Raw genomic sequence first — 26,260 nt, forward strand, 5'->3', positions numbered from 1 at the left:
TTCCACTTGCAGCACTCACCAGCTAAATCAAATTTTCCTCTAATATTTTAACACCAAGGTCATTTTGTTGACAGTAGCTAAAGGAAGCAAATTCTGAATTCTAAATAAACATTTTCTATCACCTGAATGGGATCCTTTTGTTTATGCAGTTCACATTTAAAGCATCTCTAACAAATCATCAAATCTGTGATTTCTTTTCTGGTATGGATGACCTATCTCACATTGTAAGCTGCCTGTTTCACTGCATCCCACGTGAGACAACATCAATTTAAAATATCACCCTTTTGCAACAGCACTCAATCATTTCTATGTATCTGTATGATTTTTACTAAATCAGTGGCTATGACTGGAAAGTCAGATGATTTTTTACTAGAGAAATACTAATGCTCTGTTATAACAACGCTGATTGCATTACTGGTGTTGGAGCTGTGCACAAAGCAAGTATTGTGCATTTCTTGTCAACTTAAGAATGGTAAACAAAAGACCAGGGTCTGTTTAAGCAGATATATGCTAGTAGTCATCTTAATGTTCTGCCTGACCGCTGCTAAACTTAATGATAAGCAGACTGCTAAATTAGGTGGGTGTCTCTTAATCTCTTCTGGCAAAAATGTTCCGCTTGGTATAAATAATTAAATGCCCAAACAGGGATTTCAGTCTAACTATTCTGCCTCCCAAGCGAGTGCCTTCCCAAGCTAATCTTCTTGTGTGACCCAATAGCATTTAATTATTTATGCCAAGCAGAACAGTTTAGCTAGGAGAGACTGCAATAGTGTGCCTGTCTACCAGCACTCCACAGCTCACGAGTTCCCGTGTGCCGCTCGGGGTGGAAAGTCTACACAGTCCCATCCCCGCTTCTGTGTGCGGAAAGTACGGGAAGAGCTGTCACACTGCATGTGTGGGCTTCCCCATCACTGCTGGGTTTAAGGTGGCATCGCATTCCTTTTATCCTCCCGTAAGTTTCTGCACTGGGTCCCAGGGGTGAAGCAGCCAAGGTCTGTGATTCCCGCTTGTGCTCGGGCACGAGCTGTTGGCCAGGATGAGTATATGCACGTGCAGAGGGAGCAGCATAGATACCTCGATGATTTCACGGATGGAAGCACGGACCCTGAGAGAACTGGCTTGCTTCCATGGTTATGTGCAGCTGAGCAGCAACGCGGGGATGCAAGACATCCATCAGACATCTGAATCCCCCTGGGGATGTGGCCCATGACTCAGAACACTGCTCAGATGCTGACTCCCGTGTATGTTTTCAGCACCGGCCCTGTACCACGAGTGGCCACCCAAGCCTATTAGGGGCGTTGAATGAATTAGGTTTTGCTTGACAGGTGAGGAAAGAGGAATGTGGCCCCTTCTCAAATATCACTAATCGCATTTATGTAACCTGTCATATACAATGACAAATAATACAATATTGTCAATAATATTATACTACATCAGTCTTGGTGCAATAGAACAAAAATGAGCTGAACCAGAGAAGGAGAGGAGCTGGCTATGTAGAACTGTGCAGTAGCAGCATTTTCTGCTTCCATTTAGGTTACACAAACAGTTAGTTTATTTCCTAAGTTGCTTTGTTCCCTCGTAGAGGAAGAGATCAAAAGACAGCAGATAAAATGACCCCACTGCTTTAATAAATTGGTGTCTTTTTTAACATTAACATTTTCATGGCACTTTACAAAAGGTCTCAGCACTGGGCTCTTTGGCACTTTGGTGTTAAAAGAGAGAGAAAAAGAGAACGGATTTTGTTGCGGGGTTGTTTTTTTTTTTCTCCTTACCTTTTCTCTTTACATTTTCTTCCCCTTTACCTGGTTCTTGCTATCTAACCACCACTTCAGGTCTGTTGAATGCATCTAACGAAAATGTTACTAATACATAATGTCTCAACATGCCCTCTCGCAAAACTACCAAAGTTACCAAGCAGAAACATAGAGGGCTAGATTGCAATCCACCCTGGAAGCTCATTATATGGCAAGAGAGGGAGGGAGGCGATGCCTTCTAACCTTCCTGCCGAGGGGGAAGGACCTGGCACAGCCCCGTGGCTGCAGCCCATACCGGGGGGCTGGCACGGCTCCCTGCCTCACGAGCGTGCTAAGGGATGGGGCAGCCATCGTGCCGTCGAGCTTTACAAGCTGCTTTTCATAAACAGACCTCACAGATCTGCCAAATCCAGGCAGTGCCTTCTGGTAGGGAATAGCATGATTCTCCTGCCCTGTGCCGCAAGCAAGGAGCCTGGGCGAGAGACGGTCTGAGATCAGCCAGCACGCCCCAAACCTGGCTCAAAGGCTGCACCCAAATGTGGCTATGTCACCTAGATGAGGGGCAAGTTCAAATCTGTGCGCCTTCTCACCATACAAATATAGACGCAGTCAAGGTAGCTCTGTATAAATAACATTTAAATAAAGCGAAGCCAAAGACCCTGAGCTTGCAGTTTTCTTACATATCCTCCTTTCGCGCATCAAAGCAAAGAGGCGACAGCTTCTGCACGTCACTGTGAATAGCACTCGGTAGAAGCAGCCCCCACTTCCTCCATACCAGAAACAAGAAGGAGCCAAACACTAGAGTTATTTTCTCTTTCCCACCTCTCTTTACTGATTTTCGGCTATGGGCAAAGACCTGAAAATCAGTGGCTCGTCTGTCTTCATGCTTGCGCTGCCCTCCTACAGCACACATGAGAAGACATGTTGCTATTTACTTGTGAGGCAATACACCCGTTGCGAGCCTGCTCTCCACTCCCTGGAATACCTATAAGGCGGGAAATGCAATTAATTCTAGAAGGAATCCTTCCCGCTGGCAGGCAGCCAGAGATAGCAGAGCCGTAATAGCTTTTGGGCAGCCACCGCACAGAAATTACAGCCATTCACCAAGGACACTCCCTCTGAGCTTCTGCTTTCTTGAAGAAATTGCAAATAATATCACTTGGATTCAGACAGCCGGAGGGGGAAACTCAGGCACCGACGAAGCATGAAACAGCCTGGCCCGAGACCTAAAATAATCCTGCATAAAAATCCACAGCTGCCCGTTGTTAAAAATAAAAACAAAACCATAACCCTCCTCTGCTTTCCATCAATGAAATTTCCTTTTGTTCCCCTTCTCCCATGGCCTGCCCTCCCCTTCCACCCTGCCAGATGCCCTCCCTCTACCCCGCAGCATCCCAGGGACCGGGTGGCAAAGGGCGGCTGCATCCTCGGGACGGGAGCTGCGGTGCCCGGCTGATGGCAGAGATGGTGGTCCCCGGTACGGGCAGCACCCACAGCTGCGTTCATCACCGGCGTTTTGGGCTCCTCCGAGCACAATCCGTTTCAACGCAGGGCATCCCTCCCTGGGACGCGTCTGGCTGCGGAGAAGCGGTGCAGAAAGAGCCTGTGCCTCCAGCCAGGCGCTGCGTGGGCTCTTCTCAAGAGGTTGGCTGGTGTGCAGTGTCACAGACAGTGTGGGCGTTGGCAGGAGGAAGATTTCAAATTTTTCTTGACCTCCCATCTTCATTTTCCTGAAAAGTCTCAGCAGAGGGAAGAGATTCAAAGCAATTATATCTTTGTTTCGGTATTCCGAACCGGACATCGTGGCTAAAATGCGTGACGGGAAGCAACCAGGAAGGAGAAGATGCAACAAAGTCCAGCAAGAATTAAGGTTAATAATGCCAATTCATTGATGGACTAAATTATGATCCTTTTTCTCACATTAAGTAACAGCTCACTCCACAAATTGGCCCATTAAACTTGCCATGGAGTAGGATGCAATGCCCCTCGAAAAGGAGAACACTGTAAGAATCTAATCCATCACATGACATACAAAAGCAAATGCCATACAATGGCACCCTGACGAAAGGGTCTTGCTGAGAGCAAGAGGCTGCTTTGGAGGAGGAAGGTTGGCAGACTCCCATCTGTACAGAATATCTGCCCATCTTGTAATTCATATTATTGGCCAGAAGAAAATCAGTTTCACTGCCTTTGCCATTGCAGGTGTGCACAGTAACCTTGTCTCAGAGTCTTTATGATCCAAACTGATAAGAGACATCAGGAAGAAGGTGGGAGATGATACTGTCCTCTGTGTAAGGAATCTCAAAACCAGTTGGGATGTCCTCAGTCTTGTGACTGAGTCCTGCCTCCTAGCTCAGCAACTTCCTCATCGGATCACTTTTTTCTATAGAAATACATCACTGCATCTAACAACACCTTGGACTTCTCTAGCCTCCTCCATGCACAGATCACAAAATAGCTCCCAAAGGAAGGGCATCACCTCACAGAACATGGCCCACCGCAGTGCAGATGTCTAAGCCCGAACTAGGTCGCAGCCAGCAGAAAACCAGTTAATACAATCAGCAGAGCACTGCCTACCATCTCCGCAATCGGATTCACCTCGTCCCCCAACGACTCACAAGGCACTGGCAAGAAATCCTCATGGTGTCCATCTGCTGACCATCCTCTACAGCCGCAGGCAGCCCTGCTCACGGCGGCTCTGGTGCAGTCCTGCTGGGTAAGGTCCGAGGAAGATAAGGTGCCTGCAGGGAAAGGCTTTGCCCCCTGCTTCCCCGGGACTGCCCTGGAGTAGAAAGTAAGGGGATGGCTTATTTCAGAATGACAGGTTTGGTCAAACTCCCTCTTGGGCTGCTCAGGGGACCGCTGTGTTTCTGGAAGCCACCAGGCACTGCATGCGTTCCCTGCCTCCGCTCCTGGGGTGCTGTGATGGTACAAAGGTAAAGAAAGGCAGTGCCTGAAAGAGCCTTGAGTAAGTATGAAGTCAGGGACACTGTATATTACCCAAATTAGAGTGTGTAACCTCTTCATGAATTTTATCTATACCGTTGTGGTGCCAATTCCTTATCTAGCAGGCTGTCTGAGAGATGGTGGTCTGCCTCCCCACCCACAAGAGTCAGTACTGGCCTCCTGCTCTGCTCCTCCCGTACCACCGCAGAAAGCAAAGCCTTCCTTTCCACCACGTAACTCTTCAGTGGCAGATGACATGCATGAGACGATGTACGTGCACATGCAATGCAATTGCACGTATATCTATACACATGCCCTGCACACAAAACCAAGATCCAAGGCTTACGTGGTGCCATGAAAAGTAAATAGCTCTTGATACAAATAATATGTGCTGTGCGTGTTCTCTGCCTCAGTTTCTTCACTAAGACAGGGCAAAGTGGCTTACAGTGACCTCAGATTTGCCTTTACAACTCGTGTTTTGCATTCTCTGAGTTCAGGGACCCTGTTAAAACTCCCCCCTCAAAATGCAAGCTTGTCTTTCCCATCCTCCTGGCTAAGGCTTCCCAGTTGTTTCTGCGATCCTTCCTTCTGATTATCCAGTAACACCTGGCATTGTGCTGCTTCTGGTAACTTTCCACTCTTTTAAACCACACTCCTCACACACAACCTGGAAAAACTGGTTTGTGTAAGCTTTAGCTAACCCTTTGTGCCAAGCCTATTTCTAACTCAATAGCTGCACATTACGATTTAAAGGCCAAGGATTGTTCCCAGCAGAGGAGTTAAAGAACATTTGGGGAGGAGAGGAGAGAGGGGAATTCAGGCTGGAGGTTACATTTGGCTAAAAACTTCCTATAAAGTATATGTTAAGATTCATATCATTCATTTACAGGGAGCTATTTGCAAGGAAGTGCACCAGGTGTACTAGCGCGTCATTACTGGCTAGAAAGCTTTTATTTGGCTTGGGATTGAGCTGTTCCAAAAACAGGTGGCTGGTGGCCGATCACGCGCTTGAGCAGGGAATCGCTATTAATACTGTTATTAGGGACAAGTCGTGCGCTCGCAGGATAAAGGCTGGAATAAGCCTGCGTAAACTGTGTGTGGAATGGTGCCAGTGGAGACCGAGTCTTGCTGTGGTTTTACAGTCCTGAGCCACTTGCCTTCACCCTCTCTACTTAAACACAAAGCCTGAGTCAACACAAAAAAATCAAACAGAAGTGTTACCGTATTTACAGGAGACGTATTTGCCTCGGTCAGACAGCACCGTTCCTTTAGCAGAGTTTGCATCATTGTAGAGGAGAGCCGAGCGACCTGCGCGCTTGGCTGTGGCGAAGCAGCCTCACCGAAACCCGTCCTTCTGCGGTGGGAAGCGCTCGCAAGGAAACACAGCGAGACGTTCACAGGATGTTGGTAAAGGGATGTCTGCGTGGGATGCAAGTAGCCTACAAAAGGCTACAAACACACCGAATTCAAGGCAGGAAGCATCTGCGGGGGTCACCGAGGAGCCGTGGAGAACTCAATCCATTTGACGTTCTCTGAGTCATGACATTTCTCAACAAAGTATAGGGCTAGCTTTGCACTAAAAATATTTCTACCTCTCTTTCATCTTATTCTTCTGTCATTGGTACTGCACTTCTTCAAATTAGATCCTATGTCAAGCAAACTATGTCTTCAAAACTAAGGAAAAAAAAGAAAAAAACAATTTGAATCTGAAGCACAGGGGGGATCTAGACCTGTACCCTATTAGATGCCTGAAGCTTGAGTGCTTTCAGTCTCTTGAGAGGCAAATGGCCCGGCGTGGAGAGAGCAGACTTCAGAGTCACAGAGGGAGTGTGATCTGGAGAAGTCTAGTAGCTGTGCAAGCAAACCCCTGTGAAGCTCTCCAAGATGTTCCAAATTGGACACAAAACCAAGTGAAAGCATCCATTCCTTTAGCCATTCAGTTTTTTACCTTTAGACCCTTAACCTTTCTAATTTAGACATTTTCAACAGGCTTGCTTTTCTTTCCCATTCTGTCCCGTTTTCATCAAGCTGTGAGAACAGTCATGGCTAAGCACCAGCACAGCCCATAATCCACTCCAGGGTCTTCTGTGCAAGTTGTCCCATCAATGACCAGACTGTAACCATCACTGTTTGGCCCTCACATTTTTAATTCAAGAAACATGCCTGTGCATTTTTATTTCTTGATAGTGGCGCTGCCTGTATTAAGTAGTACTGTCGCTGCTCAGGGTTAAACTGTCCGTCCTTCCAATGCAATTAATGCCAGGAGCCAAGCAGTCTTTATGTGGGAAAAATGGGAGAAATGACCTGACATTAGGACAAAGGAAATTCAGGTTCCCCTCTCAGCTCTGAGTGAAAACCATTCTCTAGAAATAAATAAAGATTGCAACAAACAATAAATCCCTAGTCACCTTTAAAAGAAATCTGGAGATAGCACCAGAAAATGTATTGCACAGAGCAAGCCTAAGCTGAGGTCAAGATGATCAAGTACATTTTTTCCATTTCTCACTTCCGTGGGTCTGCAGCACATGAGATCACCTTCCTTTTTATAAATAATATAAACTTCTGCATTGACTATTGTTTCCCCAAGGTCCACAGACTACACGCTTCTCAGAACTGATCTTAAGTTAACCCTGCGCTGCAAATGTCTCCTAGGTTTGTTCAAGTTCTCCCATTTTTGATTCCCTGATTAGAACTGTATCAGGAATGGATTCTTCTCCTTGTGTATAGTACAATCTTTATTATATAATGAAGATGTCGTTAAATCAGCAAGACTGTGCATACGAGAAAAATAAATTAAGAGGTCAGTGAATAATGATGGATCCTGTCAGAAGGCCTCTTAAGAGAAGAAAAGCTATCAAGTAAGGCAAGAAAGCATAAGCTCTTATTCTAAAAAACCCACCTTCTTTAAACAGGGCTGTTAGAAATCAGCAACAACAGCACAGAAACAGCAACAGCATCTATAAGGGAAGTAGTACTGTTTTATGCCTGTGAGAGCTATCTGACTCAATAAAAGTTTCACCCAAAACAGTCTCTTTTTATTAAGACTTGCAGAACAAAAAGAACACATCAGGGAGCCTAAAGTGATTTTGCTTTGAGTATATAGCGAAAGTGGCTCGTTTCCATAGGACTCTGAGTTTTGTACCTCAACGAAGTAAGTGGGAAGAAGGTGACTGACTCCGTTGATTAGCTGGTATTTGGACAGGACACCTGTGCCCAGGCCGTACAAGGTAGCATAGACACAGAGATCAGACGCTGAGATCGGGGCATAGCAGAAGAACAACAATTCAGATTCGGCTAAAACTCAGCACGAGCAAAATCGGTGTGGAAACTAAAGGCAGTCATATTAAAAATCTGGAAAATAGATTGAAATCGGCTAAATAAAACTGGTGCTGGGAAACACACTTTTCCTGTAAGCTAATAATTCTGGTTTTGTTCGTGGTTTGGCTTCACAGGGGGCTGCTTTGATAATAGGACTCACCCTGATGTCGGTGAATGCAGTTTCAGCATCTGACCTGTGGTAGCTGCTAAGCCAAGGTGGTGACACAACGGGATGGGCTGCACTGCAAGAAACATCTTGCAACACAGCGCTCAGGACACTTTCGGATCAAGATCAAAGGTAAAGCTTTAGTTTCAAATCACAGGCTTCCCATTCACATAAAAGATGTCTTGCAGAGAAGTCTTTACTAATTCAGTGCTTCATTCATTATGTAGCCTGTTACCATCCTTAGACGTGCAGGTTCCACGATAAGCCTTTACAAATATATCAGATTATTAAGATACAATCATTACTGTATTTAAAATACTTTTTCAAACAGGAGACTAGGAATAATTCACAGTATTCCTTGGTCTATTTCAGAGCCCAGCCTTTGCGAAGGGTGGCCCTTGCACCTGAAATAACACCTGGCAGACTGTCAGCTCGGTTGTCAAACACCATCACGACTGCTAAGGGCTATATTGGCACAAGAATGAAGCGCTCACCTATTCCTTTCCACTGACTGCACGCTAGCTGCTAGCCAGGCGGCCCCGGACAGTGGACAGGCCAGATACGGTTTGGGAACCGCAGATGCTGGTCCGATGTCTGCCACGAGTGTCCTTAGTGCCCCATCACAGCATATTTGACTTGTGCCGGAGGAACAAGCTCACAATCTTGCTCACAATCTGTGCAGTGCTACTGCAGGTGGCTAGTGGAAGAACATTTACGAACAGCAGGATATACACGGAATATCTGAAAATATGAGCTTGGACCAGAATAAAAATAATAGCCACATCCCTTCCGTGCATGACATCAAAGCCAAAAAGGAATGTACCTTTCAGAAATGATTGTTTGCCTTTATAGAAGTACATTTTGAGTCTCAAAACGCTACAGCCAGACTGAAATTCTAGAAATCAGATGCAATATCTGCTGTCTCAGTTCTGTACCCCATTCACGGAGATACTTAAACATCTCGAAAACGTGTTTATCAAACCTAATATTTGTGATACAGGGCTCTAGCTTAAAATGAAAGGCTTGCCATTCACATAGCTGCAACTTGCAGAGAGCTCTTTATTCCGTGCTTCATTCATTATGTTGCACGCGGTAGTCATTACAGGCAATTGTCTGCCAGTGCTGCCCACACCTCGGCTGTTTGTCCAATATGAGTCACTCGCTGAGAGCTGCAATTCCAAGCAGAATTTCTTCATCCTGCAGTAACCACATACTTTGTTCCAGATTACCTCCTTTCCTTTTGAGTAGACAGAATTAGTAAAGTGCAATTAGTGATAATGCCATTTGTCCTCAGGCTGATAATTTTTCTTAAAGCATTTATTCTTTCCAGTACCTCATATATTACACCAATAAAGCTGCTGGAGTACTGAATGTAGCATGTAATAGGCACAGACCCCAGAAGAAAGACACATCCACCTCTCCTGCTGAAAGGAGGCTCACCAGAGTTTGATTCAACATGTAAAAATATTTCTATGCAGATATCATGGAGTTCAGCCTAATTCCACTGCTCTTTTGTGAAAATAACTCGCTACTCTTTATCGGGAGGGAACAGATTATTCTGCACCTTTCTCTCCCACTGATGGAGTACGATGCTGAAGGAAAACAGACAATGCCTTGTCCTTTTCCTAAAACTAACTATTTGCCAGCCTTCGTTCTAAAACTCTGGGTGTTGGAGACAGCAGACTATCAGGCAGTTCATCTTCAGTTTCTGGTTAGACGCCATCTCTCTCCCTTTCCGTTTACTCCAAAAATAAACAAAGTAGATGGGTGTTTTTAGTGAGCAAATAATTCCTAACACCTCAAATAAATGGGAGGGTGACTTTTCCTACCTTCCTCATGAGTAGAGTAGGGTAAAATACCTTTACAACCTTCTTGTGAAGCCACATTTCAGCTTTTTTATGATACTCTGACTCAGACTCAAACAGTATATAGATTTATGTGGTGTTAATACACATTGTACCTCTTAATCCTGGCATCTGTCCTCACACGGATGCTTTTGGATAGCATTCTTTTAACCCTGTGGGTAAATTACAGAAAAGAAATCACAGCGCTCAGCTGATCTGTGTGTTTCCTTGGGCTTCTCCCCGCGCACCCCCACCCCCACCCCCCCCCCCAACTCTTCGCTACAAAAGCAATATTTGAAAGACAGATTTTCTCATGTGAAAAACTGAACCTGAAGAACAGCAATCTGTTCCCAGGTGGCAAAACACACACGCTCCTCTGAGACGGTTGGGACTGGCCCATGAATGAAACTGCCCTTACCAACAGATAAGGCTGAAACCAAACCTGAAAATTTGCTCAAAACAAGGTGAACTGAATACAGCTCTTGTAATCTCTACCAAAGTGACATCATGATGGGAGGGGCAGTACTTTATCTGCGGTTCATCTTTAAAAGCATGTTGGCAGCAGAATTGCCACAACTTCATCATTCGTTCATTTTTTTCCCTCTGTCAAATCATCCACAGTTTTGATGCAGAACAAGCATGTTCAGCAAGGACGGGTGGCTTTTACCAGTTTATCTCATGCTCCAAGGGTGCACACTGTTCTCTTCTTTAATCCTCTAGGGGAGGGTGGCAGCGCCTCACAGAAGTAGATTGGCAGAAACAGAAGAATGAAGGAGGTTTTCTTTCCAAAAGTCACGTCCAAAAGGAGAGTTACAGCTGTGCAGCACACAGCCAAACCGAGGGCTTCGCTGCCGCTGAAAAAAACTCCCGCTACGTGGCAGCAGGGTGGCAGAGCCATCTTCCTCCCTATAGAGCCGCCCAGCCCACTCCTCGCTGCCAACCTCCCCTGCCGTGGACCCCAAAACAGTCGTGCCCAGCACCAGATCTTCGCAGGTCCCCAGAGGAGCGCTCCCTCCGGGCAGCCCTGAGGTGTTGCTGAGCATCAGCAGCATGGGGTTGATCCCCCAGGGGAAATAGCCTGTTCCCAAATGCAGATGGGATCATCCATCCGCAGCCCAGAGTGTCATTACGCCAAGATTCATTCTTGGAAGCTAAGGTGGTTTTGCTTGTGTAAGGAAACCAAGCACAAGTTCAGAGGTCCAGAGGGGTACCGGTGCCCGCCTCACACCAGGTTCGTAACGTTAATCAGAACCATCAGCTCTGTCTGTGGCTCCTTTTGCCTTTCTTACCTTACAGTGATATTACAGTGCCCCGGCACTGCTGGGCTTTGACAGCAGGATAGCCAGGGGCAGCTGCTGCCTGGCAAAACCAGACATTTTTTTTTTTTTTTTTTTGGCATGGAGGAGAAAGCAAACTGTAACTTGGAGAGATTTTTAATCCGGAGAGTCACTGAAACAAAACCCACTGGTGTAATTAAAACTGGTGAGTCCTGGCCCAGTTGGGGATATAAATGGGAGGGACTGTAGGAAGTTCCGTGGGCTGAAGTTGTGCACTGCAGACAGATGTGTGCCAGCTGCTCACGCCGACCGGTCCGGGTGGTCCCTGCCGGGTCACTTCTGTGGGGAAGGAGGATTGCTGGACAAGTCAGATGTCCTCTGATGCAATCACACCTATTTACAAAGAATATAGTTTCAAATCTCCTTCAATCAGCCCTCAGACATAACAAGTGCTCCCAGTTTTACTTTTCCAAGCCCTTACCATCAGTCCTGGTCCAGGCGATGCTGGTGCTTGGGTTTTGTTTCTCTGTTTCTCAAGCACTTACTCTGCCTGTGAACTGGGGAAAAAAACAAACCCACATCTCTTTCCCTTTTTCTGCCTCCCAGCATCAGTGAAAACATTTTACCCGCAATACAAGTTCGGGAGTAACCTCAAATACACTTTTAAGTTTAGGCAGCAATTTAAGTGTGTTTTGGCTACGGGCCAAGCTGGGCAGGGAGGGCAGGATCCCTCCATCTGACTGCAGACGGTTACAAAGCGGGCACTGGTGTCTGCATTAGTCACTCTGACTCCTCTTTACAGCAGAGAGGAACAAATGTTTCCAGGGAAGGATTCATCTGACCTACTATTACACTGACCTATTACAGGTGAGATTAATCACGCCCCTGAGATGTACTTCTCTCCCCGGTTGCAGAGGGAGCCCAGGGCGATTAGCTCAGCTGCTTTGCAGACATCTAAGGTCATCCGAAATGAACCTCTGCTGGGGAATCAGGCCTCAGATACAGCGGACCTCAGATATCTCTTACTTACCCTAATGTTGGCGAGGTGTCACCTTTTTGTATTTTGTTTTGCTCCCATAATTTGCTGTGTCTATTCAGCCTGGTCTGAATACTACTAAGTCTCTGGTGCTTCCATACTGCCATTTTTGTGCCCCCCTACAGAGAAAGCTGCATTTATCCATAGGGTGAAATGTCTGAGCCTTACCTAGACAGACTTGCTGTGATGCTCTGGTGGCACATGACTGTTCCTGGGAACCAAGAACAAAAGGTGACAAGAAAGTGCAAAGCTGGCACGGTGATTACTGATGTGTCAGGTAAGGCAGCACAGCTGGTGGCAGAGGAGAGATGTCCCCTGTGTAACTAATGACTGTCCCTGTAAATAAACCCTCAGGGAAAGGCACTCTGCACCTAAAGACTTCTCATTTCTGCAATTTACATTCGTTGGCTCAAGAAAACATTGCCATTCCTGACATACCTCTCACTGCGCGTACCCTTAGGCCATCGCAGGGGTAATGACACTATACCACTGCTAAATCTTTTGGATGTGACCACAGGCCCAGTGCAGGATCTTTTTCTCAAGAGCAGAGAAGATGGAGGGAGACAAATGACGCTCCCTACACAACGTTTGCAAGGAAAAGCGCATGTGGAGGTGATACCGGGGGAACAGCTAGGGCTCGGGAGCAATAGCGATTGCAGGTAAAGGCCTCTCTCCGTCAGTTAATTCACTCAGAGGAAGAAAAAAGAAACACTTAGAGGAAGAAAAAAGTAGCAGCAAAGGCTGGGACAGAGGACGTGAGGGTATTGACATGTGGAGAAGCTTGGACTGTTGAGAGAAATACACATTTCCATAAACTCCAGACCATGAAGCTGGAAAACTGCTTGGGGCATCCTTTGGTCCAGTTACTGCACTGTGCAAGGCATTGCCAAGCCCAGCACCACCAGTGCCCACTGCTCCTTCTTTGGGGGAGCATTTCTGATTGTGCTTATTCGCAGCAACATTGAGAGACACCATCAGGGTAGATCAGTAACGCTCCGTCGCCTGCAAGGCACGCAGGAATATAGCAACTGCTGCCCTGGGAGAGCTGTACTAATATTGCAAGGCAGGGTAATGTGGGCAAGAGAAAGCTCTGATTCATCCTTCCACAGCAGCTCCTTTACCAGTACTGTGTCCCAGCTTCAAAGAGCAAGACTTTTCAGCCATCTTGCAATAAGCTGCACTGGAAAATATCTGATATTTCCTAACAGCTTTTTTTCAGCACGCATCTTCTTGGGTTTTGACGTGTTTGATCTTGCTTGATTATTTGTTTCCATTCTACCAGCAATTTTATTCTAACTCTTCTGATTTTGAAGTGCTTCTTTCTGACCAAACATCTCCCTCGATTTCACTACACATCTTTCCAACTTTAATCTCTAAATGAGTTTGATGCAAGATATTTTTATCTGCTGGTGTTTAAAAGAGTCAAAGGAGTCAACATGTCGGGCTTTTTTTTCTTTCCTGAAAAATGTTGGTTCAATACAACTAGATTTGGGTTTGTGTTTTAATGGAAATCCTCTTGTAGCGGAGCTCTACAAGAATAGAAGATGTAATCAGTAGCCATTGAGAATAAATGTTGCTTGTAAATAACATCAACCTAGGCAGTTTTCTTCCTCCCAGGAATTAAAGACAAAGCAAGATGCAGTCTTGTCTCCATAAATACTGCTTTATTTCAGCTTATTTAGAATACCCTGTATAAGTTTCAGCATCTGTATTTCTTCACCTCTATGGAGATTACAACAAAGCAGCTGTTAGCAGAGGTTGCCACATGTTTCCTGATGGAGTAAAATGTCTCCCTATGTGATGGCTCAGCTTTTTATCACTGGATTCTTTATTGTTATTTATTTTTTTGTAGAATGCCTTTGTCTGCTCACTAAGAAGGGAAAGAGAAAAGTTCTGTGCCTTGATAAACTCAGTTGCACTCAGAAATGCTGTCAGCAGCAAGAGTATTGCAGAACAATGGCCACAGTGGGGGTCACGGTCTTATTCTCGCTCTACATACCCGCCGTTCTGTGCATCAACAAATAAGGAGACTGGGTAGAGTAGACTGGATATCTGACAAGCAGGTTATACTTGGATGAAGAAGACAGGAAAAGGAAATAGCATTCAACATGTATTTTATTAAATTGTCCTGCCTCCTACACGCTGATTCACCAGAAATGGTTGCAAGAGTATCCTGATGCCATCGTTGTCCTTGAAACCTTAAAAAAATCCGGTTATCCAGGAACTCAGTTAGCCATGGGGAGGCAAAAAGTAAATTAGTGCGGTGTATGTCTATATTAAGCTGATGCTGAAAGTATATGCAGTATGACCTCTAGCGCAGTTAGACATAGACACTAGATGCGCAGTTAAAAACAGATGCTAGCACTGAACTAATAAAAACCATGCCCAACACGAATCTTGCCAATCACTGTGTAAGAAACGTGGCCTCCAGCAAATCAAAGGTTACTCAGCGTGACATGGATCTTATAAGGCTGCCTGCCCCCATGTTGGGGGGTGCACATCCCGCTGCTTCCGAGCTGGGGAGCGGAGGAGGTGCAGACAGTGCGGCCACCCCACAGTGCTCCGGTGGGGTCCTCAGCCCACCCAGACACACGCAGCACTACTGCGTTCAGAAGGGACACTGTGCAACTTGAAGGGAAAAGACGTCAGGCTGAATGGCTACATCTATTTCTGACCTGCGTGCACAAAACTTTGATGCTCCCCCTGCCCCAGCTATATCAGCTGGCCTGAAAAAAAGCTTTAAACTTTCCTCACAGGGCTTGCTTCTAAGTCTTTAGGCCATCAAAGCTCCATCAATACTGTTGCTTTAACGGCAGAGTCATTGTGCATCTTTTTCTAATTAATGGGGATCGCAGGAAAAAGTGTCAAATGCCAGGTTTGAAATGCCACTATCACCAGAAATTCCTGAACTGACCATTGGTGTGGAAAGAGACAACTAATTCAAGACAGCAGGAAGGTGGTGGTAAGAGCTTATGAAGACTTTCAAGTGTCTAGTAATTTCTGGTGTTTCCGCTTTTAAAAGGTCCTGATTTTAAGAATATGCAATTCCCCAATGTCCGAATTTCATGAAACTTTAAAAACTCTAGGTGAAATACAGTAAAACTGAAGCAGTGAGAGATCATGCCCTTTTTAAAAAAAATTCCTGTCAATATCACTGCATGTGTACGTTTGTTCTTACTACAGAGCACACGCAGCTTTACTAGCCTGGGTAACTCATGCACAGCACTGCCCTGTGCCAGAGACACATAGGGGTTTTTTTTCTCCCCTGAACTAAAAGAACAAAGTGCCTAATATACCACTGGGGACAGATGTTATATTCATTTTAGAGCTGAGAGAACTGAGGTTGCTAAGTACGTCAGTGATGAAATCGGGAACGTTCATCCTGACTCCACACTTACATTCTAATCGCCTCTTCCCAGTTCAAAAGGCAGCATCCAATTTATAACTCTTTTTGAAGAGGTACAGCATGCTCTTTACATCTTCTCCCACTGTCACACCAGCACATAAACTGTAGCAGCAACATAGCTGCTCTACTGCAAGTCTCTACCGTTGCTGTAAGGGCCCTAAAGGGCATCCATCATCTGACTCCTAAAATATTGATAAACACACTGTGGTTCTTCAGTTACTAGGCTGAGAGAGTGTTTTGTAATCGGCCGTACCTGCAGGTGTGGATCTTTTAATCCGTGTTCCTCCTCTGTTCAGCCGGGTGCTGCGGCCGTGTACGTCCCCCATGGAGAGGGCGCGGGAGGTGCAGGGATCCCTCTCAGCTGCATCGCTTCTCTGTGGAAGAACTTTATGGACAGCCCATGGAGGTCTCCCTGGGCTGTGCCAGTCTGCATAAAGCCTCCGTGCCCCAGGCAGCACGTCCTGGTGATACCAGGGGCCAGGTTTTCATTTTGCTACCTACATTCAGGGCAGTCTGCTCTTGAGGGCAGCGCCAGAACCATTCTTGGTACAGAAGGCAAAGAGAATTAGAGGAATATTTCCCACCCTCCTAATCATCTTCTTAGGTCCAGCTGGTTGGAAACTTCAGTGCAGTTACAGTAGTTTGTATCCGAGGGAAGGCAGATGCCTGCTCATACCCGCCATGGATGGGACAATAGTCGGGGGAACAACGCGTATTCCGCGCTTGACAGCTGTAGGGAGGGAAAGGGTTCGAAGCTCTTGCCTGACCACTTGGGGATGAACATCAGAACAGATCTCCATGGCAATGGTGGTATCTGCCTTGTGTTGATGGAGCCTTTTGGTCATTATTCTGCTGCAGCAAGAGTATTTTGTGAAAGGGAAGAAGAAAATATCTGTTCTCGTCCCTCGGAGGTCGAAGGCAATGGGAAAACTTGACAAGGACATGAAGACACATGAAACAGAAGCATGGTTAAGATTTTCCAGTTGAACTGTTCTGAGGAGTGTCTCATCTGAGTAGTTTGCTGAATGGCCTAAGAGACCTAATCTTACTAAAGTTTTGGCAAAAGAAGGCATTTCTCTCACTTTTCTTAGAAAGGAAACAACTAGCTCAACAAAAAGTACAAATGAGAGAAACATCCAAAAGGCAAGGTCATGCGTATGAACATGCTTACTGATACCCTATGAAACAGTTATGGTATAGAAAACTTTTTTTTTTTTTTTTTTTTTTTTTTTTTTAAACGGTGGCAAATAGCTTATATGAAGCTGTACTCTGCTGGGTTTGGGGAACTGTTTAAGGTCTAGGAGGCGTTCTGGACAAGTGAGGGATGCTGTACTGGCATTGCCTGGATTTACAGCAGGGACCTTACCTTCACTACAGGTTTGTCTCACACTTAGTCTTTCCATAGGGACTTCACACAGATATTCACCCACCTTCATACCAGTGTCAGAGCTACAAAAAGCAAACTCCACCATTTTATTTTGAAATTAAGGTTAGGCTCTTTTACTGCACATTGTTGTCATAAGACAGATGCGTTGAGTTTTTGCAGCAAAGAGCACCTACGCAACTTTGAACATCAGAGTCCTTCAATCCTTTTCCATATCTGTACATTAACCAGCCTGTCCTTCCCATGTTTTGACTCCTGTTCAGACATGCCATGTCCTCATGTCCTTAAGTGAAATGAATTCATGTCTGCGTCCACATCCATCCTGCCAGCTTTTTCAGGCTTGGCAGGGCCTTGAAGAAAATCGGTCTGTGGACCAGATTTTCCCTATTCTGAAACTCTCCAGTTACTGCACTGTTAGTAGCTATGGCAATTATTTAGTATATCCAGAAACCAATAGTGATGCTTTTATTTAATAATTCTACCTTACCATCTGATTAGCCTATTCTTAAAGTATTTCCTTATTAACTAAATTACAAAGCGTGTTACTTAATTTTTCCAGCTGACAGTTAGCATGTTGACACTCTCCCTGCTTAGTAACAGAAGTCACATGAGATTATCAGGAGCAGGAAGCAAACACATTTCTGCAAAGAGTGAGAGCACGGCTTTGTTAGCAGTCCCAGAGCAGAGTCTCGCCCCTATTGACTGCTCTCCTCTGAGGTTTCTTGCATCAACAACAGCCCTCTTGAATTTCTCCATCTCTTTTCAGATCTGATCTGAAAATCTCTTTGCCTTACAACTAGCCAGTTACCATTTTAATCTTCTCATCCTTTCTTTGCGTGTTCTCAAAAATACTAATTAAATCAGTAAAGCTTTTGGAGATATAATTTGAAAGCACAGTACTAAATAAAACTGCACTGCCCTTGGTCTCAGGCTAAATTAGGAAATTGTGTAAAACTGGCAGTCAAACAGAAGGGTATTTGAACTGCTCTTATCTCAAACCTAGAATAAGGACATCGTCAGGGACAGTTGTTGCTGGGAAGTCAGTGCTTGTCCTCATTTTAACTGACAATACACTACAATACCAAATTTGAATATGCTGAGAGCATGAATGATCTAACAGTAAGAAGGGCACCAACTATTCTCAGTGGCTTGAATGGAAATAGCAGGTGTCTGGTACTTTTCTGGCCCTAAGACTGTAATCAGTCACAGATAATTGATTACTTTCAGATCCAGAAAGTGATTTGCAAGGGATTATATTTTCAGTGTACTGTACTAGCTTAACATTAGCTGCACAGGAGGAACCAGATTTCTGAAGCACCAACCATACAGCCAGTCATTTTTGATCATTTGAGCCATCCCTGTACCCAGTACAGTCGTATGTTCAAACTTCTGGGCAAATACTAATTATGCCTTCTAATTGCAACACAGCTGCTTCCATTCCCTCTATTAAACTCTATTCATCCCTTATTATTAAACAAAATGTAGGGCAGGAAAATAGAAAGACATTTTCCTATGCATCTGTCTCTTTCAGGACAAATTCCTTTCCTGAACAAGTACAGCCATGTCTATAATCATATATAATATAGAGTATCACAAGACTACTCACATTCATTCTGAAGACCTCTCTAGCAGCGAATTATCTCCTGTTTTGTCAAAACGAGTATGACTGCACATTAAGCACAGCATGACTCACAGGCAGACCAATATGGAAAACTGCCCTTTTGGAGGCTTATCTAGCTCCACAGAAGTGCCTGGAAAGAACCTCACCAACTTTAGTAATGGTTTAAGAGCCGGAATCAGTTACCAAGAAGATAAGCACTAATATAACACAGCAACATGCAACCAGTGACTAAGTCTGGAAAGCAAATGGGAGTCCTGACACAGCAGGACCAGCCCCAGCCCTTCTCCTGCCAGCTGGGCACGGGAAGAGGTGCTTGTCCCGACCATTCCAGGAGCTGTTTCACTCTTTAACCCAGCTCAAAATCGTTGCAGCAGAAAAGGTGGCCATTTTTCTGCGGGTGAATGAGTTAACCTAGCTGACGTAAGCTCACGTATCTCGATCAGCCCAAGAGGTGACTAGGGTGTGTGGATGAAGAAGGTGGGGGTGTGAAGGGGGATGAAGTGAGACTTACCCCCTTCGCTAACAAGCAGCTCTTAAATCGGCTCAGCTACATATGTCATGGCAGCCTCAGTTCTCAATCTAATTAAATAGAGATAACCAAGACAGTTCTCAATCTAATTAAACAGAGATGACCAAGACAGTTCTCAACTTTATCAGGAGAAAAAAAAAAACACAACAAAACAAAAAACAACCAAACACTCAGAACCTGTGAGAAATTGTTTATAAGCACTGGGCTGATGCTCTTTCTGTCCCTTCTCATTGATTTATCTACAGAAATGTATACAAGGTCATTCACATTAATGTCCATGGAAAAGTATCTGTCCTAGCAAAGGGCTGTCATAAAGGTATTCATGTACAAGAATCAGCTAGGAAGTGACCTTTTATGGAGCTGATGGTCTCTTTGCGAAAAATGCCATTTTGTCTTTCTCAAAGTTGTTCTCGTCAAATTTAGGGAATAATTTGTGCTGAAATCAAATGCCAAGGTGCGTTCCGTGGAAGCCTAGGTTTAACTCCAGAGCTGGTCCCTGAAAGAGGAGCTGTCTGCCACCCTGGAAAAAAATGCTCCCTACCAGGCAAAGCAGCTGGGTTAATCCCTTCCATGCCTCTGTCTCCAGTTAGGTCTGAAGACGAGTCGGGGAAGATGCTACACGCCTGTGTATCCTCTCTGGAGGGGCCATCGCTTGCTTCTTCAGCGTGGGGTGGGTGAGGAACCTGCCGCTGCAAAGATGGGTCCCAGTGGGCAGAGGAGGGATCTGCACCTGGTCTCCCAAAAAAGTGCCCTACCTGGCAGGACCTTTCGTAGGAGGTATCTTTGCATTTCCTCATCCGCTCTGTAGATGATGATTAAATTTGGCCTGTCTGTTCCAACAGCCGGCTTTCCATCAGAAACAACCTGGCTGAGAAATTAACGGCTTTGTCTGAAGTTGAACAAGATATTTTGCTCAGCCCACAGACCAAAAAAAAGAAAGAAGAAAAAAAAAAAAAAAGCCCAACAAATTGAGCTGAGATGGACTAAATTATTTTTTCCCCTCAATTTTTTGGTTCAGCTGCCACACTGAAAAAATCAATTATTTTCATAGCTCTACATCAGTCACTCCTATTTATAGAAATTCTAGTCATACAATCTGAGAACAGATTTCCCCTGCTGTTACATTGGCTTTAACTTCCAGGGAAGCCAACGTAAATGAACTCTTTGGGAAAAATAAGTCCCTGGAGTAGAGCGCCTGACACTCCCCTACCATGAATAACAAACAGCAAGTGTTAGAACGATTAGTCACAGTCAACAGTTTATGCGAAATAACCACTGATTGAAATTTCCTTGCTTAAAAGAATTCAGAAATCTAACCAGTTCCAACTGCTATGACCTGTTGAAAGGACTTCTTGGGTTTTGACAGTAGACAAAAGTGTGTGCTGCTTTAATTTTACTAGGTTTTATAAGGTACAACCCCCATACTGGTGATAGGGTTATCTGGTTATACTGGTATAGTTAATTCACCTGTAAAAAAGTGTATTAATTTATACAGGTTAGGCATCTTAAAACTGGTCTGTGACTGGATTTTGTTTCCTGCACCGCCTCAAAGTCAACAAATACCACACTGCCTGTCTGTAGTAGCACTCTCCAGGACAGTACCACATAAACTCTGGTATTTCCAGTGAAAAATTACTGTATCCCTGGGGTTCAGAGCATCCCTGGAAGTGCATTTACCCATCTGCAGCACTGGCAGATCTTAACTTTTCGTAGAGCCTCCCGTTAGCCTGGCTGGCTTTGCAATGATGGCAGCAGGCAGAATAATTAGCTACAGCCCCTCTGGGCTCTCCTGCCTTTGAAGCAGCTGGGACTGGTGGTCAGGCTGGACCACGCCAAGGGCTGCTGCCTACTAGAGACAATTTGTAGGCCAGCTACCAAGTCCTGGGGTCATCGCCGAAGCTGCTTCCAGTGTGCGATAGCAGCCATCGCATTGTGCGGCTCCGTTCACTGTAAGCTGAGTCCTCGCATAAAAGCCAACGTTCCCCCAGAGCTACATTTATGCTGGTTTATAGCCATGTGGCAACCGGGCCTAAGAGTTCATGTAGGTGATGTGTTGTACTTGCGTTGGCTTTCTATTTCTACTAATCCATAAGAAGAGGCTTAGACCCCAGTCTAAGAATGCTTATTTTCTATTGTTTTCTATTGTTCTATTTAAAATTAAGCAAAACCCCACCTCAACCAAACTAAACCACAAAACTCTCCATTAAGTCAAACAAGGGTTGATTGATGTGGCCTTTTGCAGCTGTTCACATCTTTAGAAGTCGCCTGCTCGGTTTACATTGGTGCACCTTCCTCGGAAGGCAGTGCCCCTCTTCTGAAATACATTTGAACTGAGATCTGCATCACGGGCAGCTCTGCATAGTGAGCAGGAAACGAGCTGCATCCAGCAAATGATTTTATTTCATTACAAGTAGGGTACCCAGAAAGCATTAAGTTGGTTGTGCCTCTGTCAGTCATTGCCCAGAGGGTTCAATTAGTGCTAGGGAGGTTACCTGCTGACCTTTCATTTTCCTCTACGCTTGGATTTTCATTCTGACTGATGAAGCCACACGTCAGTATAATTTCACCAGCATTTGTAAGAGGGTGCCTGCTGCAACCTCCACCTTACATTAGCCTCCTATTCTTCTCCTTTGATCTTTGACTGAAGCGTGCCACAACATCAAGATAGAAAAAACATCCATTTCCTTCTTTGATGTGCACCCTCATGACCTGATGAGGAGAGTAAGTCTGCATTTTACAACATTATGGCCAAATCCCTTATGTGCCTAAGTCATTCCCATGGGGCTTTCATTCAATAGGACCTGACTCGTGGGAATTACACCTCACCTACACCAGTTCAGCCCCCTCAAGTCTGGAGTTGGACAAATAACTGACCAAGCCTGCAACTGTAATAATGCAGTCTATCTTACAGAAAATGATCAAACGATTTGACAAAATTCAGCTCAGTAGGCTAAAGATCAGTCTCACATATTATTTGACAATATGTTAAAATGCAGTGATAAAATATTTAAACACAAGCCTACAGTAGCCTCACAAGGGAAGGCAAGTTCATTTCATCTTTCTGGCAGAAAAGACTAGGAATAGCATTGTTGGAAAATATATTCTTAAAAGCTTATTTCTGTCACTCTAAGAATGGAACAACTGAACTGAACAAAGAGAGTCAAAGGGCTTATGGAGCAAAGGGATAGATCCTGGGATGCAAGTTACATTTATTGTTTTGTGCTATTTGTCTTAAATTCTCCCAATAGGTTCACTTGGACAGTGTTGGCAGGTAGTGAAAGAAGTTGTTGGGGTCTCCTTAAAGATAGTTTCTTGATTTTATTCTTTTTAATTTATTTACTACCTTTGCATTATCCAGGTTTGGGTTTTTTTTCTTAAGATGTCAGTTTTGATACCAGGTGACCTCAGATGGCAAGGCTCAGATTTTTAAGGCTATTTAGACTGTTTTCCATTTAGCTTTGTAAGACTAAGTAGCTTTCAATGGGACATAGGAGATGAAATGTCTAAGAAATGATGAAAATGGGACTCAGTTGTCAAAATCACTCAGGTCATGCAATGTTTTTATGATTTGTGGCTTTAAGAGCCTTTGGAAATGAGACCTTGATTTTGCTTTGTGTTAATACAGCACCCATCAAAAAGGGACCCTAGTCTATGATTGCTACTCCTATGATACAACTGAAAAAAAATGCTAGCCTATATGAGGAAAGTTTTAAAATGTAAACCTTAAAGGTTCGAGTTTGTAAATAAATAAAGACTAAAACCCAATGCAGTAATATTTTCAAATCTTGAGGTCTTAAAATTCCTATTTCATACTTGAGGTCTGATTTATGGAAACTGAATGCTTAGGGTTAGCAGTCCTGCTTTGCAGTGATCAGGCTGAGGTTCACAATGTGACTGAGGGGGTTCAAGAGGAGATCTACACCTAACTGTGAGTTCTAATCACACCCAGACAGAAATAACCAGTTCTGCTTTTCCTGAGGTTTTCATCTTTGTTAGTTTTCCTGACGCATCTCTCTTTCTGAGCTGGTCTCCGACCTGCTTTGAAATAACCAGAGCAAATGCACCACCTGAAAATTCAGTGATATTCTGCCTCATCCTTCCAGTTAACAACACCTTTCCAAGGGTGTCTTACAGTGCCTTAATAGCCTTCGCAGAACACCTAATGTGTTGTTTCAGCTAAGCCAGTCCCCACTTAATCAGTCTAGCCAGTTTGCAAATCAATTCTCTGGCCACCACTGACATCGCTGCATCTAAAAGTTGTCGTAAAAATCTCTTTTAATGGTAACCCCAAGCTGGGGTCTTTCCATAGCTTCAAAGGCATGATGTCCCAGTCTGAATTCCTTTGAAATATCTAATTTGAATAATAAACTACAGAAGCACCAGCATATTCAGGTTGTTATCAGTTAGCTCTGACCAGTAGAAACTTTGAAGTGTTAATTGTCTAGCTGGACTAAGCCGCAGACTTTACTGGTTTTGCAGGAAGCAAAACTTAACCCTTTTACAGCTTACTGGAAAGAGAAAATTTTAATAAAGAACTCAGAAAAATCCTAGGTATTATACACGAGACCCAAAGTGTTCACAGAGATGTAACAGGAAAAAAATTAAAATCCACCCATTTTCATTTTTTATTTCCACAGAAACAATAGTTAGAGCCCATGACTACATTGGAGACCACAAAGTTTGCTTGCCCAGTGACCTGCACGTTGAACTTCTTGTTCAGTCTGTACAGCACAAGCAGCAGGATGAGCTGATGTTTATATGATGCACGCACTGAAATATGTTTGAATCTGTTCTTGGCTGCACCACTGGCTCGATGGTGCCTTTTGGATGCTTTACTCTTTGCTGCAGGTTTCCTCTCTGTAAAACTGAGATATCATCCTTCCCTGTGAGACATAAGGCTGAAAAAGCTCAAAAGAGAGCTTGGTACTATCACTCGTGATGGTTTGACATAAAGAATTACAGGGGCACACCTGTGTGCGTAACAGAGGGCTGCTTTCCTGGAGTATTTCAGTGGGACTTGTTCTTCGAGAGGTTCCCACGTGCACGGCATCCACCCTCCTTCGTGGTCACCCCTCGTGGTTTCCCCCACTGCGGGCTTCAAGCTGCTCCACCTGAGAGCAGGTAGCAATAACTGAGGCCTTCCGAAAGGGAAAAGCAGACAAACCAACCAAACCCACAGACGTGCTGCTCCTTGGCGCAGCCCTCGCCGCGTCCCCGCACCACCCGGCTGCTGGGGCTGGGGTGGGAGGCTGGCGCGGGGACAAAGAAATGTGGATCGGTGCCCTTGCCGTGGCGAGCTGGGCCAGCCGAACTTCTGAGGCAGAGCCACTGCTCGTCGTATCGCACTTTGGCTCTTGCTCTTCCTTCGTTTTCCCTCCTCTCTGGCCGACCTGCCCAAGTATGCAATCGCCTGCTCTTCCCAGTGGCCGCCCCCCAGAGCTGCCTGTCAGCCCCTTGTCCCAGCAGAGCCCCACCACCCTCCGAGATGTCACCACACTGAGGTTTTACCCCGTTTGGTGACACTGCACCCTGCCGTAACTCACCTGATCTCGTCAGGAAGCAATAAACTCTGTCAGGAGTTTTGCTTGGAGAAAAAAATTGGCCTTCCTCTTTCCCTCAAAGCGCTATCGTTCGGCTTCAGCGACCTGATGGCATCTTTGTCCACACCAGCCTTTTTCAGCACAATTTGGAGGGTTGTGCCCCACCTTAAGCACATCTACTAGTGTGAGTAACAGGGATCGCTACACAGAGAAAGCACTGACATTTTTGCTACCAGACGATCTGCTCTAAGGACTCAAAACCCTTGTGTGAAAAATGGAGAAACCAGAAGTCAGGCATAGCCTGCTGACGGCTCTCACAACACTGTTACCATTTTTTCTTGCTAAAGGACAGGGGGTTTGCATTCAGGAATTAACTGAGTTTAGTCCCAAATGATCCGGGCTTGGATTTCTCAGCACACCCTGTCACGACACCATTGCCAGTTTAACATGGTCATCTGGCCATACTGAGAAATCTCTTACTTCTTGCAGGGAACAGTATAGTCTCCCCACTCCTGCAGTGTTTTTTTCAAAGGATGAAAAAACCATTATTTTCCTTTCTCCTTCGTCCGTCATACCACCTGACAGGTTGCAGAGCTCGCAGTTCCTGACTCAAGTGACCTCTGTATTCCCATTACCCATGGCTCCGTCTTACGGGATTTGCAGAGCTGTGCTTGTATCTAAAAGCAGTTTCTAAATCCTTGAATGGTGCTAGTAAGGATTAATGGGAATGTCACTTTCCAGCAACTATCAGAAATCAAAACGTACCCTTCTGCAAAGGGCTACTACAAGGACTAGACATTTTTAAAAATGCAAGAATAAACTCTCGGTTTCTAATGAGGAGTTAAAAATAGAAGAGATCTTGCAGCCCAGTAAATGACCTTGAATGATTGCCTATCCCGGCTCCAAAGTTTCTTAAGTATTTCTTTGGAAAAAGCCACGCTCCGTTTACTCGGGGAACCCCCAAGAGCCCGCATCCGCTGTACTCCACAGACCATTTCGGACGCTGAGGTGGGGAGCACGGCCGGCAGAAGTCAGTTCTCATTTCCAAAAGCTGGGAGCTAGGGAAAGGCAAATCAGCCGGCCCGGCACCAGGACCATAAGAATCCTTTCCTTCCTGCTTGAATTCAAAGGAACAGACAGAGTTTCATTATTCGCAGTGCTGCACTATTAAACCTAGTGCATTTTTGTGTTTGTATTGATGTATCTATCGGAATCTAGTGAACTAACTTTTTGCTCGCTTGTGTGACCTTTTGTTACTCCTGCTCTCAAAACACACTTGGTGTCTGCTATGGCCTGGCTTCATTCATCCCTCTGGGCAACGGAGGGAGTTCAATCAGCTGCAGTAAGATGTGGACGCCATCATACAGCGTACGGAGAAGAATACCTGGCAAACGGTGTACGTGAGCCAAAGGGAGACTCCTGCAGCCAGGGTAGTCACT

General features: G+C 45.0%; 1 long non-coding RNA gene across 8 annotated transcripts; it reads right to left on the reverse strand.

The window, feature by feature from the left end:
- Positions 1-1,633: 1,633 nt before the first annotated feature.
- On the reverse strand, positions 1,634-18,849 carry LOC126052991 (uncharacterized). 8 transcript variants are annotated; one of them, XR_007510214.1, is made up of 7 exons: positions 16,001-18,849; positions 11,787-11,862; positions 10,696-11,698; positions 10,145-10,201; positions 7,600-9,421; positions 5,922-6,374; positions 1,634-4,536 (listed from the first exon to the last, which is right to left on the reverse strand). It is a non-coding gene; the product is annotated as an uncharacterized LOC126052991 (long non-coding RNA). The 8 variants fall into 8 exon arrangements; XR_007510210.1 differs by having other exon boundaries at positions 10,471-11,698; XR_007510209.1 differs by having other exon boundaries at positions 7,600-8,450; positions 8,679-10,201; positions 10,471-11,698.
- Positions 18,850-26,260: the final 7,411 nt, after the last annotated feature.

Source organism: Accipiter gentilis, chromosome 31 (assembly GCF_929443795.1).
Source record: "Accipiter gentilis chromosome 31, bAccGen1.1, whole genome shotgun sequence".
Lineage (NCBI taxonomy): Eukaryota > Metazoa > Chordata > Aves > Accipitriformes > Accipitridae > Astur > Astur gentilis.